Source organism: Notamacropus eugenii, chromosome 4 (genome assembly GCF_028372415.1).
Source record: "Notamacropus eugenii isolate mMacEug1 chromosome 4, mMacEug1.pri_v2, whole genome shotgun sequence".
Taxonomy (NCBI): Eukaryota; Metazoa; Chordata; class Mammalia; order Diprotodontia; family Macropodidae; genus Notamacropus; species Notamacropus eugenii.
In genome coordinates, this window is record NC_092875.1 from 97,060,471 (window position 1) to 97,075,598 (window position 15,128).

The window sequence follows — 15,128 nt, forward strand, 5'->3', positions numbered from 1 at the left end:
ATAAGAGAGGCTCTGCCCTTTTTAATATGGTTTTGGCTTGCCATATTAAGGATATTGGGCATATGAAGATTACCACCGTCTTCTTTTCCTCTAAAAGACTAAGTTTCATTGAGACATTTTGCTTTTACTTCGCAATAATTTATGGATATATAACGCCTCCCTGTTTCCCACTCCCAGCATTAAAGCCTCATTTGCCATAAAAACAGTTAAACAAAAAATATACAGTGGTCATATCTTTGCCAATGTATATGCCCTTCTTTACCCACTGTTCCTTCCTCTGTGCCAAGAGGAGGGAGGTGTGGTTCATTATTTGCTCTTAGAAGTAGAACAGCTACACACAATGACAATAACGTAAGTGAAAAGAACACGGAATAGAAGCTGGATATTTGCAATTGTCATGACTAATCTTGTTCTCTGCTTACTTTAAGTCTGTATCAGTATTTACAGATCTATTCACATTTTTCTGAATTCCTCATATTTGTCATTTCTTACTGTACAATTTTGTCTTCTTACATTAATATACCACCATTTAATCAGTCATTCCTAACTTGTTTTTCATTCTTTGCTACAAACAAAAGTGTTGAGATGAATATTTTAATAAAACTGGAATCTTTCTGTCTTTCACATCAATGGGTTATATTCCCCACAGTGCTATCTCTGTGTAAAGACGTTGTAAGCTGGGTCTACTTCAGGGTAGAATTAGACAGAAAGAGACACTCACAAATCATTTAACAATTAGCAAAAGTTGTTTTTTTTAAACCTATGTACTCCATGAAAAGGTTGCTCAGGAAAATATAGTATTAATTCAGCTGTGCCTATAACTTCTCTGTCTCTGTGCTGGCACTGCTGGCATGCTGATTAGACGTCTGATGAAATGATTGCTGACTCTTCATATACTGTCTTTTTGGACAAAAGCCACCAAGAAGTTATGTCAATGGCCCAAACCTTTACTCCCAGATCCAATTAAATTTTCATGACATTGCTACTTCTTAAGGAAAAAATTAGCCTCCCTAAGTGATAGTCTTGCTACTACAAAAGGTATGAACACTTTCAGCTATTCCACATCCTTTCCAGCTACTACTAATAAAATTACTTTGTATATTTTTGTATGTAAGTGTAGAATTGATTGATCTACCCATGAAGTCACCTGACCTCATCTCACTTAAAGTAAGTGATAAGATATCCGGTCAATTAACTCCCATCGTAGACTTTGGGGTGTATGAGTGTTCCAGGAAGAAGAACACCTCTGGCGTGAGGGCTTGCTGAACTCTTTTCAGTACTGCTCCACTGGCTACTCCCTTCCCACCTTTGCCTTCAAGAAGCTGTGGCATGTGCAGCTGCAACACCCAAGTAAACTATTTTGGCAGACTGGCTAATTCAGGATGAGGGTAACTGAGAGGTATCAAACCCATCGGTGAACTGTGGGAATTTCTGCCCCAAGCATGTGAAGACTTCCCCCAGAGGAAAAGGTGGATGAGAGCAATTTGTTCCATTGGCCAGGAAGGCAGTTGAAGCAGGAACTATGGAGTGCTTAGAGCTTGGTCAGACATTGAAGACACCAAGGTCATTCACTACATTCTGGATCATCATCAGTCATCTTGACTTTTGTCTTGCCACTTGACTTTGATGACTGGAGGAGAGAGTGAGGCTGACAAATGTGTGCAACTCCACCTCTCTTGAATTCAATTCTCCTAAAAGTCAAGATGTCACCCTATGATGTCATAGATCCTCTTCAAAAATGAAGGATAAACCACTTTAGACTATCTCCAAAAAACCCTTGGAACTGAAATGATGGTACAAAGGAATGTGCCACCATGGCAACCTAGTCATGTTCTAGGAGTCATCTAAAATTTACCATGTTAATTTGGAATTGAAGGGATTTGAGAGACTGGAACAAGGATGACGTTCTAATAAAACCCCTGAGGAGAAATCACATCAGAAAAAGAAGAAACCTTGGTTTTGGCCTTGGCTTAGTAACCACTCCCCCTTCCCCTTTTGGCCTGAGAAGAATGTTTTGAGTTTTGAAGCATCTAGAGGATATTGGATTCCCTATTGCTGTCCTATCAAGGATAAACTAGATATACGTTCATGGTTTCATAAGTATCTCAGTAAAGAAATTACATCATGCCTAAGGAGAACCTCTTGAGCCCCATGAATATGAGAAAGGACTTCTAGCAATCAGGAACTCTCAGTTGCCTCTTTGAAACATGCATTTTCTAAGCTCAAGCTTACTTTCTCCACACTATGTACTTGTGGGAGAATGTATCTTTTGGATATAATCTTTTAGTGGAACGGCTTGTACCAATTCTTGGACCGTTTTAGTAAATAGCTATTTCTAAAAGCTAAATTAATTCTTAAATAACTATCTTGGGGGAAAGAACACCGGGGGAATAAAGCTGGCAATTTTAGAAAATTACCCTTCTTCCTACCCTGCTCCACTCCTCAGATGTACCTCTGGAAACATGAAGGGAATATATATGGTCTTGCTCTTAGACCCAAGACTTATCTGTGAGAATGGGAGTTGAGATAAGGTTCCTGAGGGCATATATCAGCTACATGAATTTTCTTTTTTTTAACATTAACCAGCTGAGACACAAATAATATAACTATCTATGCTAACTTCACAAGCCCTTGACCTAATTGTCTCCTCACTACTACTAAGAATTAGAGGACCCTAACTTCTTGCTGTTTGTCTAAAGTCCTAAGTTTAATAGCTTAATTTTAGACTTAACCTCGTATATTCCCCTACCAACAATCTATAATTTAATGGATCTAGCATTAAGCTTACAAACCTTTTGACTATAGGAAATTGCCACTAAGAGTAGGGACATTTCAGGGAAATAATATCTCCCCAACTTCATGTCAGTTCCAGGCAGGAGTAGATTGTCAGCTTGCATTCAGGCAGGCTTAAAGTCGGCCAGGTGTCAGTGGGATGAATATTCTTATACAAATACCTGTGATCTCCCCCAGTAGAATGTGAATTCCTTAGGGGCAGGGGTGCTTTCACTTTTGTCTTCATATTTCTTACAGTTAGCATAATGCCTTGCACATAGTAGATATTTAATGAATGTATACTGATTGGTTCATTGATTTTCTTGCAAAATTTCAAATTTTTTTCCGTAATGGATGGACAAATTCATAGCTCCACGAACAATGCATTAATGTGCCAGATTGTTTTTCTGTCTTTTTTTTTTTTTGCACCATTCCTCCATGTGTCCTCTAACTGCATCCAACTGAATGGCTAATGGATACCGTAACTCACCCTGCCCTTCTCCACCTTCATGTGTCTGTAGATCAGATCACATGCCTGAGATGAACCATCATGGATCTTTGTTCATTGAAATCTTTTCTCTTTTATCAAGACTTACATCAGGTTCATTTCCACCTCTCCCAATGATCCCTCTCTCCACTAACATCATTTTTTTTGTCTGTTCTCTCATGCATATACCACACTCTAATTTGCTTTGTATTTATCTGTATATATGGCTTACACCTCTTGAGTGCAAGGAGGTGCTATCATTTATCATTACATCCCCAGCAAAGAGCACAGGGCCATACATGTAGTAGATGTCTAATCAGCATTTGTTAAAGAAAAGAGTATACATATGAATTCCTGAAATAGACGTGAGTGGAGTACTGATGTGAGAACACTGTGCTCAATTTAGCTTGGGTTAATTTGTAAAAATATATTTTACTGCAACAAGGTGAACCTGGTAGAGGCAAGAATCAAATTTCTTAAAAGGAAAACATCCAAACACCTTCAGGGGAAACTGTAAATTCTCAGGTCCCCTGAGTGGTGTAGCTAATGCTCCCATGTGACTCTCACAGTGAGCATGCGCTACCCAGGTCTTTCCAGGGCTGTCTTCATTCTACACTCATCATTCTTCTCATTAGCCTGGTGTTAGCACCATCTTCCCAGGCATCTGGGCTCCAAACTCTAGCATAATCTTTGGTTATTTCCTCTCCCTCAGACTCATAGACCAGTAGTTAGTTGCCAAGTCCTGTGAATATACCAGTTGTCATATCACCTTAATATTGGTTATATCTTCTCCTTTATTTCTAACTACACTATCAACACTCCAGTATGAGAACTTTTCACTTTCTCCTGGACTATAGTAATGTCAGCCTAATTGTTCATCTTTGCCTCTTCTATCCTCTCCAATCCATTGTCCACAGAGCCACTAGACCTGCTTAGTACATTAGTCTGCCTATGACATTTCCTTGCTCAAAAATCTTCAGTGGCTCCCTATTACCTCTTAGATGAAATAAATGCAATTAAGGCCTTGTATGATATACCTCCTACTTACTTTTCCAGTCTTACCTCATAAAAATCCCCTTCACACACACACACACACACACACACACACACACACACACACACACACACTATATTCTAGTCATTTATAATGCCCAACCAGACACTTTAGCAGTTCTATATTAACAGTACCCTAGGGTATTGTAGGAACTTACCTCGTCTTCTACCATCTTCCATGTCTTAACACTGCCTGTCCCTTTGCTTGGATTTCACACCTTCCTTGTTCCTGTTCTTTCTTAAAAATTCAAGTTAGGTATCATCTCCTCCATGAAGACTTTTTTGATTTCTCCTCAAAGTTGAACATTTTTTTCTTCCTCATACTTTTTTCTCTTTGTATCTCTTCCTTAGTTCTATCACAATCAAATAATCAGATGAATCTATCATGTCATCAATGGGGACATTCCCCTCAAGGATGCAAATAGTAACCCAACCTTGCCCGGTCATCTTGTGCTACTTGTCCATGTCCTCCCATAAGGACAGGCATTATGTTATGTGCTTTACAAATATTGTCCCACTTGATCCTCACAACAACTGTGGGAGGAAGATGCTATTATTATCCCCATTTTACAGCTGAAGAAACTGAGGCAAAGAGAGGTTAAGTGATTTGCCCAAGGTCATACAGCCAGTAAGTACCTGGGACCAGATTTGACCTCAGGTTTTCTTAATTCCAGTCCCAAGGGCTCCACCCTTTTGGGCACCTACCACAAGGGCACCATCTAGCTGTCTTTTATAAGTTCTACTCACTGGTTCACCCAACATGCTGAAGGTCTTTGTTTATTGTTATTGACATTTCTAGGATACCAGTGGAGCAGAGAGGCTATCATTCTTCACTCTTACCACTCTTGCCCATATACTTTCCCTCACCTCCAATGATATTCTTCTTTGATGACATCTTTAAGAAAAAAAGAAGAAACAGTCACAAGGAACTGGAGTAATATGGAGCAGCTTGCTGACACATCCATTAAATGCTTTTTCATTGTCCTTTGAGTGATAATTATCTTAATTCTACTATATCAACCTTGTAAGGCTAAGTGATCCAGTGGATAGAGTTCTGGGTCTGGAGTTAGAAAGATCTAAGTACAAAGCTGCCCTCAGCCCCCTACTAGCTGTGTGACCTTAGGCAAGTTACTTAATATCCCTGTGCCTCAGTTTCCTCATCTGGAGATAAACTGGAGATAACAATAGTATCTACCTCCAGAATTGTTATGAGGATGAAATGAAATAATATTTGTACAGCATTTAGCACTGTGCTCAGCACATAGTAGGTGCTTAATAAATGCTTGTTGGAATTAAAATCAATTACTTGCTTATGTACGTTTAGTATCTAGAAGCTCCTTGAGTTTAGAGATTTGGTTGGTTTTTATCTTTGTATTCTCAAGGTCTTGCATTGAGATCTTTGCCCATGAGCTGAATGCTATTCAAAGAAGGGCAGCTGGGATGGTGAACGCCTTAATATGAGCATCAGTAGAAGGAACTGTGTATGTTTAGCATAGAAAGGAGAAGAGTTAGTAGGGACAACAACCTCCCCGTCACTACCACCATCATCCTCATAACTAGCATCCCTATGGTGCTTTAAGATTTGCAAAGCCCTTTACAAATATTACTTCACTTTATTCTCACAACAATCCTGAGATGTAGGTGTTATTATTAGCCTCATTCTACCTATGAGGAAACTGAGGCAGCCAGCTTATGTGATTTTCCCAGGGCATACAGCCAGAAAGTGTCAAATTTGAAGTCAGGCCATCCTGACTCAAGAACCAGTGCTCTACCCACTCCACCACCTCGCTGATTTCAATTTAAAAAAAAATAAATTGCAAGATTTAGTTATCACATATTTCAGTGCATTTCTCAGAGACACAAATTTAATGTTCTGCAAAAAATTTCATTTCTATTACATACTAAAAATCACTCCATATTTATACACAAATAAACTCATTTTCCCTGTAAGACCTAATCTTCTTTTAAGGAGATTACATACATATTCACAGTGCAAAATGTCACAGAATATCCATAGTTGGCTCACATGTCTAGATCATAGCATTACAAAATGGAAGTTCATTATGTCTGATAAGTCGATTCAGTTTTATCCAAATATCATCCAGAGGTTGGTTGTTAAAAGAAGAATGTTTTACTATCCATCTTGCTCTATATAATTAATGTAGCTTTAACTTTTCTAAACTCTATTATAATTCTTTAGATAAAGGGAAAACCTTTTCTGTAAAATTCCTGGAAACTGAAACACTCTAAGACCTTTTCAACTTCTGTTTTCCTTTTTTTGGTTTGTTCATCTGGATTTCCACAACTAAGCTCTTCATCCAATGTTTGTGCCTGGGTTAAACACTTCCTCTTTTCCAAGTTTGGTTGAAACTCCAGAAGATCCACTGTATAATCATAATTCTCAGCTTTCCTGTGATATTCTGAAATGGTAAAGGGCTGGTCCGCTCCTTTAGCTGCCTCACTAGAAATAATCGGCGGTAGTCTTTCAGGTTTGAGGGGAAGTTTTATGACATCATTTGGAAATGAAGAGATAAATCTCAATAGTGGACAAGTAGGAAATTCATTAATAGCTTCTTCTGCAAGTCTGTATAATGGTGCAGGGCCACTTTCACATGGTTGATAGTATGACACTACCTCTTTACTCACTCTGTACAAGGGCAGATACTAATAATGGGGACACATTTCTTGGTCAAGATCCTCAGCGCTAGAACTTAAATTCATAGTTATAAGACGTTCTTGTCTTTCTTTCCACATTCTGCATTGATGAGAAGGACGAAACAGAACTTTTTAGGGTCAGTAAATTCTCCTGCTTTGGTGGGTTCACCTCCATCTCCATTGGAACCTTAGTGCTACCAGCAATGGAGGCTAGTTAGGTTCAACAACCTGACTTCAAGAGTTTGAAAGGTTGTCACTTGGAAGAGGGATTTGACCTGTTCTGCTTGGCTCCAGAGGGCCAAGGAGGAAAACACAGAAATCAATTTACGTTGGAGCTCAGGACAGTTTTCCTAATCACTAGAATTTCTCAAACTTATAATGAATGGATTGGTCTGAGACAGTAGAGAGTTTCCTACACATGAAGGTATTAAAGCTACGACTATATGCCCACTTGTTGGGTAGGACATATGGGGAATTCTATTTCATAAAATTATAATAACAGCTAGGCCAGCTAGATGGTGCAGTGGATAGAGTACCAGGCCTGGAAATGGGAGGACTCTGGTTCAAATCCAGCCTCAGACACTTAACCTGGGTAAGTCAGTTAACCCTATTTGCCTCAGCTTCCCCATCTGTAAAACAAGCTGAAGAAGGAAATGACATTCCAGTATCTTTGCCAAGAAAACCCTACATGGAGTCACAAAAAGTCAGACGTAACAGCTAACACTGGCTTACTGTGTTCTAGGCACTGTGCTAAGTAAGCACTTTACAATTAACATTGTATTTGATCCTCACAACAACCCTATTTGTGCCATTATTATTGCCATTTTACAGATGAAGGAACTGAGGAAAACAGAGGTTGTGACTTGCTCAGGGTAACACAGCTAGTAAATATCTAGCCTGGATTTGAATTCAGGTCTTCCTGACTGGAGGCCCAGTGCTCTTTCCACTGCACTACATAACTTGCTCATATTGTATTGAAAGGATCTCAGTCTGTGATGCTGCTATTTATACCCAGAACCATTTAGAATTAGGATTCTCCAGTATCTTGAATGACACATACAAACACTGGATGTCTGTGTTGACATTAGGTGTTGGGGGGTCTATGGTTAATATCCTCAGCATGACTTTTTTCCATATAATGGAGAGACACATGGTAGATCTACCACAATAATAGCTTTAGAACATCCTTTGAGCACATATATAGAAATTCCATGTAGAAGATAGTGAAGTGTAGTGTAGGGTTGGGAATGAGGAGACCTGGATTCTAGTTCAGCCTTGTCATTTGCTCATTATATTATCTTGAGCGAGTTACTTTCCCTCTCAGACCCCCAGATTCCCCATCTTGAATGCAAAAGGTTTGGGCTAATGGTTCTCTAAGGATTCTTCCAATTCTGATATTCCATGATTCTAGGTCACCATTCTCACAACTTTTTTGAGTGTTCTTTTTTTAAAAAAAATTTTTATTAATTAATTTACAAGTTAAATGCTAACATGTTATGGACATTGTAAAAACATTCACAGAAAAAGAAATGAGAAAGGATGGATCAAATGAGAAAACATACATAAAGCACTTTGCCAACCTTCAAAGGCTGTGTAAATCTGAGTTATTAGTACTCAGGATACAGGAAAATGTTCACTGCATTGAACTGCATGGGATGGCTCTAGACAAACATTGAAGGTGAATTTGGTATGAGCTGGGGCATCTGTGAAGCCTGAGCACAGAGCACACAGGGGAGGAAGGAAGGAAACAAAGCCCAATTTTTCTCTCAGTAGACTGTTACGTCTTCCCTGATGAGATGATGACCAATAACAAAGATAATGGCTAATGAAGTTTAAGACTACCTCACAGCCTTTCATTCCAAAAGGCAATCCTTTGTGGCACACATTATTACCCCCATTCCCCCTGCCCTTTTCTCATCATGGATACCTTGAGTCGTCTGGTGAAGCTGGTGGACTCATTCTCAGAATAACATATTTAAAAGGTTGAAGGAAATGCTATATTTTATATAGGAGTTAGTGAGAATTAAGATGCAATTTTCCCCATCTAAGTTTATGGGTTTCCTGAAATCTATTCATAGGCTACTTCGGGGGGTGGAGGCTGTGGATACAGGGCAAGAACCTCTGCATTGGATGCTTAATGGCCAGAAAGGTTCAGAGGTTGCTTGGACAGGGTAAACGAGGGGAGAACAGCCTTCATTCCACTCCTGTTAGGATTTCCCAGAACTGAGTGTCCCAGGCTCTAAAAAGCCTACCTCCTAACAGAGCAACAGATTTTGTAGTAGCAGAGGGGTGAGTAGTGATCAGCTAATACACCTTCCCCCTTTTTTTTTCTCCAACCCCTTCACCCATTCTGCTTGGATGAGAGTGATGGCACCAAGTTTTGTCATGGCCTCCCAGAAAAATTGCTTTTGTATACAAAACCCAGTAACTCTAGAAGGGAAGCACACAATGGAATAGGGGGCAAAGGTCAATGAATCAAGATCTGGAATATTGTCCTGTCTCTGTTTGTCTCTGAGTGACATTTGCCAAGGTCCCTTTACTTCCATGGACCTCAGTTTCAATGTGGAGCATATGGTTAAGATTCCTTCAAACTTTGACATATTGTGTTCTAACAGACTACATTTTAATGATGCTTCCAACTCTAATATTCTACATTCCATCTCTAACCTTCTATATTCTATATTCCCTTTCCAACTCCCAAATGCTATGTTTTACTTCAAATGCTTTACATGAAAATCACTGCGACATGGTAAAAAAGACTAAGGAACTTAATTTTCTTATCTTTTAAAAGTTTCAAGTTTTATAGTTTTAAGTTATATGACATCTGAGAATCAGGTTAAATGCCTTGTCCAAAGTTTCACAAACATATAACAGCCAAGAACTGAACGCAGGACTCCATGATCCCTTGTGTCTTTTAATTCTATACTGTTATGACATAACGTCTCTTCTTCCTCTAAAGTTCCAAGTTTTGAGGTCTTTCTCAGATGTATGATATTACAACTATGTTAGAGGTATAAGATGCTTTAGAGTTCATTTGTCCTTTTGTCATTTTCCATTTCCAACTCTTTCTTCTAAATATACTTCCTTTTTGTCCCTCATGAAAAGAATAAGCATTTATATAGTACCTACTATGTGCCAGATACTGTCCTAAGCACTTTTCACAACTATTATCTTATTTTGTTCTCACAACAACCCTAAGAAGCAGGTGTTATTTTTTTTTTACACTTGAGGAAACTGAGTTATACAGAGGTTAAGTGGCTTACCCCTTCCCAGATCACTGCCTTGTCATGGTGGAGAGACTTGTATAGTTCAATGAAATTATGAGCTATGTCATTCAGGGTTACCCAAGACAGACCCATCACAGTGAAGAGTTCTAGCAAAAGGTGATCCACTGGAGAAGGAAATGGCAAACTATCCTATTACCTTTGCCAAGAAAACCCCACAGACAGTACTAAAATGATAAAAAGAGATGACATCAGAAGATGAGTCCCTCAGGTTACAAGGGGTCCCATATACTATTGGGGAAGAATGAAGGACAAGTAGTTCCAGTACTACTAAAGCAGCTAGGTTAAAGCTGAAAGGAAGGTCAGTTGTAGACATGTCTGGTAATGAAATGAAAGCCTGATGCTGTAAAGATCAATAAGTGCATAGGAACAGGTAAGCTAGATGTGGTCAAACAGGAGACAGAAAGACTAAACATTGACATCTTCGATGTCAGTGAATTTAAATTAATGGGAATAGGTGAATTTAATTCAGGTGATTATTGCATATACTTCTGTTGGCAAGAATCCCTTAGAAGAAATGGATAGTCATAGTCAATAAAAGGGTGAGAAAAGCAACACTGGGGTATAATTTCAAAAAGGACAGAATGATATGTGTTCAAATCTAAGGCAAACCATTAACATTACAGTAATACAAATCTATGCTCCAACCACTGATGCCAGAGACCAAAGTTGATTGGTTCTGTGAAGACTTACAACATCTTTTAGAAATAAAACAAACAAAAAAAGACATCCCATTCATCAATAGGAGATTGGAATGCTAAAGTAGGAAATCAAAAGATAATTGGAATAATAGGATAGTTTGGACTTGGAGTACAAAATGAAACGAGACAGAGACTAATAGAGTTTTTTTGAAGATAACTTGCCAATCATGGCAAATACTCTTTTTCAACAATCCAAAAGGATGGACATCAAGTGATAGTCAATACTGAGATCAGACTGATTAATTACTTTGCAGCCAATGGCAGAAAAGCTCTATACAGTCAGTTAAAACAAGACCTGGAGCTGACTATGGCTAAGATCATAAGCTTGTTAATGAAAAATTCACATTTAACTTGAAAAAAGTAGGGAAAACCATTAGACTGTATAGGCATGATCTAAATAACATCCCTTTATGAATATAAAGTAGAAGTGCTGAATAGATTTAAAGAATTAGATATGGTAAACAGAGTGCCTGAATAACTATGGACAGAGGTTTGGAATATTGTACAGGGGGCAAGAACAAAAAAATATTCCAAAGAAAAAGGAGAGCAGGAAAGCAAAATGGTTATCTGATGAAGCTTTACAAATAGATGAAGAAAAAGGAAAGCAAAATGTAAAGGAGAAAGGGAAAGATAGCCATTTGAATGCAGAATTTCAGAGAATATCAAGAAGAGATAAAAAGGTTTTCTTAAATAGTAATGTAAAGAAATACAAGGAAACAATAGAACGGGAAAGACGAGATCTCTTCAAGAAAATAATAGAGATATTAAAGGAACATTTTATGAGGGAAGTGGGCATGATAAAAGAAAAAAATGATAGGAGCTTAACAGAAATAGAAGAGATTAAGAAATAGCAGCAAATATACTCTATAAGAACCATACAAGAAACATCTTAACATCATCTAGAAGCATGACATATGTTTACTGATCAAGAGCCAGACATCATGGAGAATGAAGTCAAATGGGTCTTTGGAAACACTGCTAACAATAAGACTAGTGGAGGTGACGATATTCCATTTGAGCTATGTAAAATTCTAAAAGATGATGGTGTTACAGTGCTACACTCAATATGCAAGAAAATTTGGAAAACAACAGTGGTAACTCAATTGGAAAAGATCAATTTACATCCCAATCCTAAAAAAGAGTTTAGGATTAATTAAGATTAAGATTTAAGATTAATTAAGATTAAGGATTAAATAAGAGATTAGGATAAGAAGGAGGTGAGCATCTAAAAAAGCTATGGTTTTTTTTTCTTATGAGTTTGATAGTTGTTTTATATTTGGGCGGGGTATGGTATTAGATATTCTATATGCATGTATATATAATATGTTATAGCTCAGATATAATTATGTCTGCAAATATTATTTCCCTGTATAGTCCTTACCCTCAATGGGCTTTTGTTCTATTTCTTTTTGTCTTCATAACCCCAGCACCCAGTACGGTGCCTGCACATAACAGACACTTAATAAGTACTGCTTGATTACTCTGTATACTCAGAACCTAACTTTCTTCACTAGTGATATTTGTTTATTAAATCATTCAAGAAATACTTGCTCAATGGCTTTTTTTGTGGAAGATAGGAAGTTACGGCAACAAGCATTTAGAATGCACTTATTAGCTAAATGCTGATAGAAAAACATGGAAAACAGAGTAACCAACCGCACAAAAGAGGCAGCTTGGTACAGAGGAAAGAGTATTGGAGTAGGAGTCAGAAGCCCTGGATTTAAGTCTTAACGACATTTTTTTTTGGTTATTTTTAACATGACACCGTCTGTTTTTAGATCAGTTTCATTTCTCAATTTGTTCCTTCCTCCTCCCTTACTTAATCTTCCTTTGTAACAAAGATATTAAAAGAAAAAATATAAATGTCCAACCAAATCAATCACCATATTAACTCCTCTGATAATATATACAATACTTTATGACTGTCACAACCTAACTCCATAATGAAAAGTGGAAGGTCCTTTTTCCAAACTGTTCTCTAGGATGAAGTTTGATCATTGAAACGATATGGCAACCAGTTTTATTTTATAGTTTTTTCCATTTACATCTTTGTATTCATGCACACTGCTTTTCTGTTTGGATTTACCTCCATCTGTATCAGTTCATACAAGTCTCCCTATGCTTCTTTGAATTCTTCATATTCACCATTTCATTTGGTACAGTCCCATCCCACTCCATTCATGAACCAAAATATGATTAGCATTCCCCAACTGAGGCTCCATAACTTTGAACTTTAATTTTAACTGTAAAATGGGTAGGATAATTATTGATATCTTCTCAGGATTGGTGTGATGATCAAACATGACCACTGCGAGCATGTTGTACAAAGTGCTACACAAATGTAAGGCATTAGGATTGCTAAGGAAGTTATGATTGAATCCAACAAATATTTTTTGAGTACCTATTTTGTAGAAGATGCAATGCTAGCAGCTATGGGGGGATGCAAAGGTGGATAGATATGGTCTTCATCCTTAGAAAGATCACATCTTCCAATAAGTCATCATGATGCCTTAGGTCTGGGTCAGAGGACTTGTGTTCAAATACCACCTCTGACAGTTATTCCCTATGTCACCTCAGCCATGTAACTTTACTTCACTGGGTCTCAGTTTCCTCATCTATAAAATGAAGGGGTTGAACTAGATGACCTCTGCAGACCTATCCAGCTAGAGATCCTACAAATCCTGAAACACTGTGGGCACTTGATGAATGTTTGTTGAATTAATGATGGTGTAGTGGAAAGACTGCTGGACTAATAACTATGCAACATCTAAGGAGTGTTTCATAGGTATCTGCTAGACATGACCTGTTTTAACCCAGAAACATCAGCTTTTAGGAAAAGGTTATTGACTTTGATGTGTGTGTGTGTGTGTGTGTGTGTGTGTGTATGTGTGTGTGTGTGTGTGTGTGTGTGTGAGAGAGAGAGAGAGAGAGAGAGAGAGAGAGAGAGAGAGACAGAGAGAGAGAGAGACAGAGACAGAGACAGAGAGACAGAGAGACAGAGAAAGAGAGAGATTTTTCTCTCTCATCTGCCTTCTTTCTATTTTTAAAGCAGCCTCTTTGGTGTGTATTGATTCCAACCAGCTTTCTCTCCATTAATGAGCCCCTCCCTCAATGCTCCCCGGTATTCACATACACACACACACACACACACACACGCACACTCACACACACACACAAAATTCAACTTCTTCATTAATTCACTCCAGTTCTTCCCTTAGGAGACGTCAGCTGGAAGCCTCCACAGAGCACAGCTATTGATTCTCCAGGAAACTTGGCCTGGGACGCTCACTGCAAAGGATGCTATTTATGGCTGCCATTGCCTTTCTCCCCCAAGCCCCCTGAAAAATCAGAAATAGAAACAAGCAGTGGTGAACAAGGACCCATTAAGAAGCACCAAATTCACTAATCAGATTTTATTTAATAAAGTGTGTGTGTGTGTGTATGTGTGTGTAAGAGAAAGAATTATTCCTGAAACAGTGAGTAGTCCTTGGGGGGTAAGTACAGCAACACTTGGATGTGTGAGTAATTCATCACCCGATCAGATTGGCAACCTCTGACCCCCATACTGAAATAGCTCTGATTTGCATGCTTAACCATCTTTTCCTGATATATTTAAGTTGCTGGAAATAAATGTGGTGCTCTCATGGGACCTACAGAGCTTCTGGCCTCTTTGAGTGCTACACAGGCTCAAATGTTGGTGAGAAGCCCATTTGAGCAAAGGGGTTTGTGGAAAATTAATACTTTATAGAATGATCTCATCACTCAGACAACAGCTCACAGATATCTTCCTCCATTCTGTACGTCTAGGTAACAATCCTTATCCTCTGTAGCTCCTGGGGACAACTTGGCAGTAGATTAGACCTTTACACTCTTAAAGAAGGAAGGATCATAGGGTAACAGCATTCAAGGTTTGGGAGGATTTTAGAGATGACCCAGTACATCATCCTCAGGTGAAGAAACTGAGGTCCATGGACAGCAAATAATTTTCTTAACACTACACAGGCAAAATATAGGAGAAGTGCGGTGTGAATCCATGTCCTCTGATTCCAAAGCCACTATACCAAGCTGGTGTTTAGGGTATTAGGTGGCATAGCGAATATTCAACCTGTAGTCAGGAAGACCTGACTGCTGCAGTCACTTACTAGCTGTATGACCCTAGGCAAGCTGATTAACCTC

General features: G+C 38.5%; 1 pseudogene; it reads right to left on the minus strand.

Moving 5' to 3' along the window:
- Positions 1 to 6,206: 6,206 nt before the first annotated feature.
- LOC140502284 (shieldin complex subunit 3 pseudogene) lies at positions 6,207 to 8,926 on the minus strand (annotated as a pseudogene).
- Between the last annotated feature and the right edge of the window lie 6,202 nt (positions 8,927 to 15,128).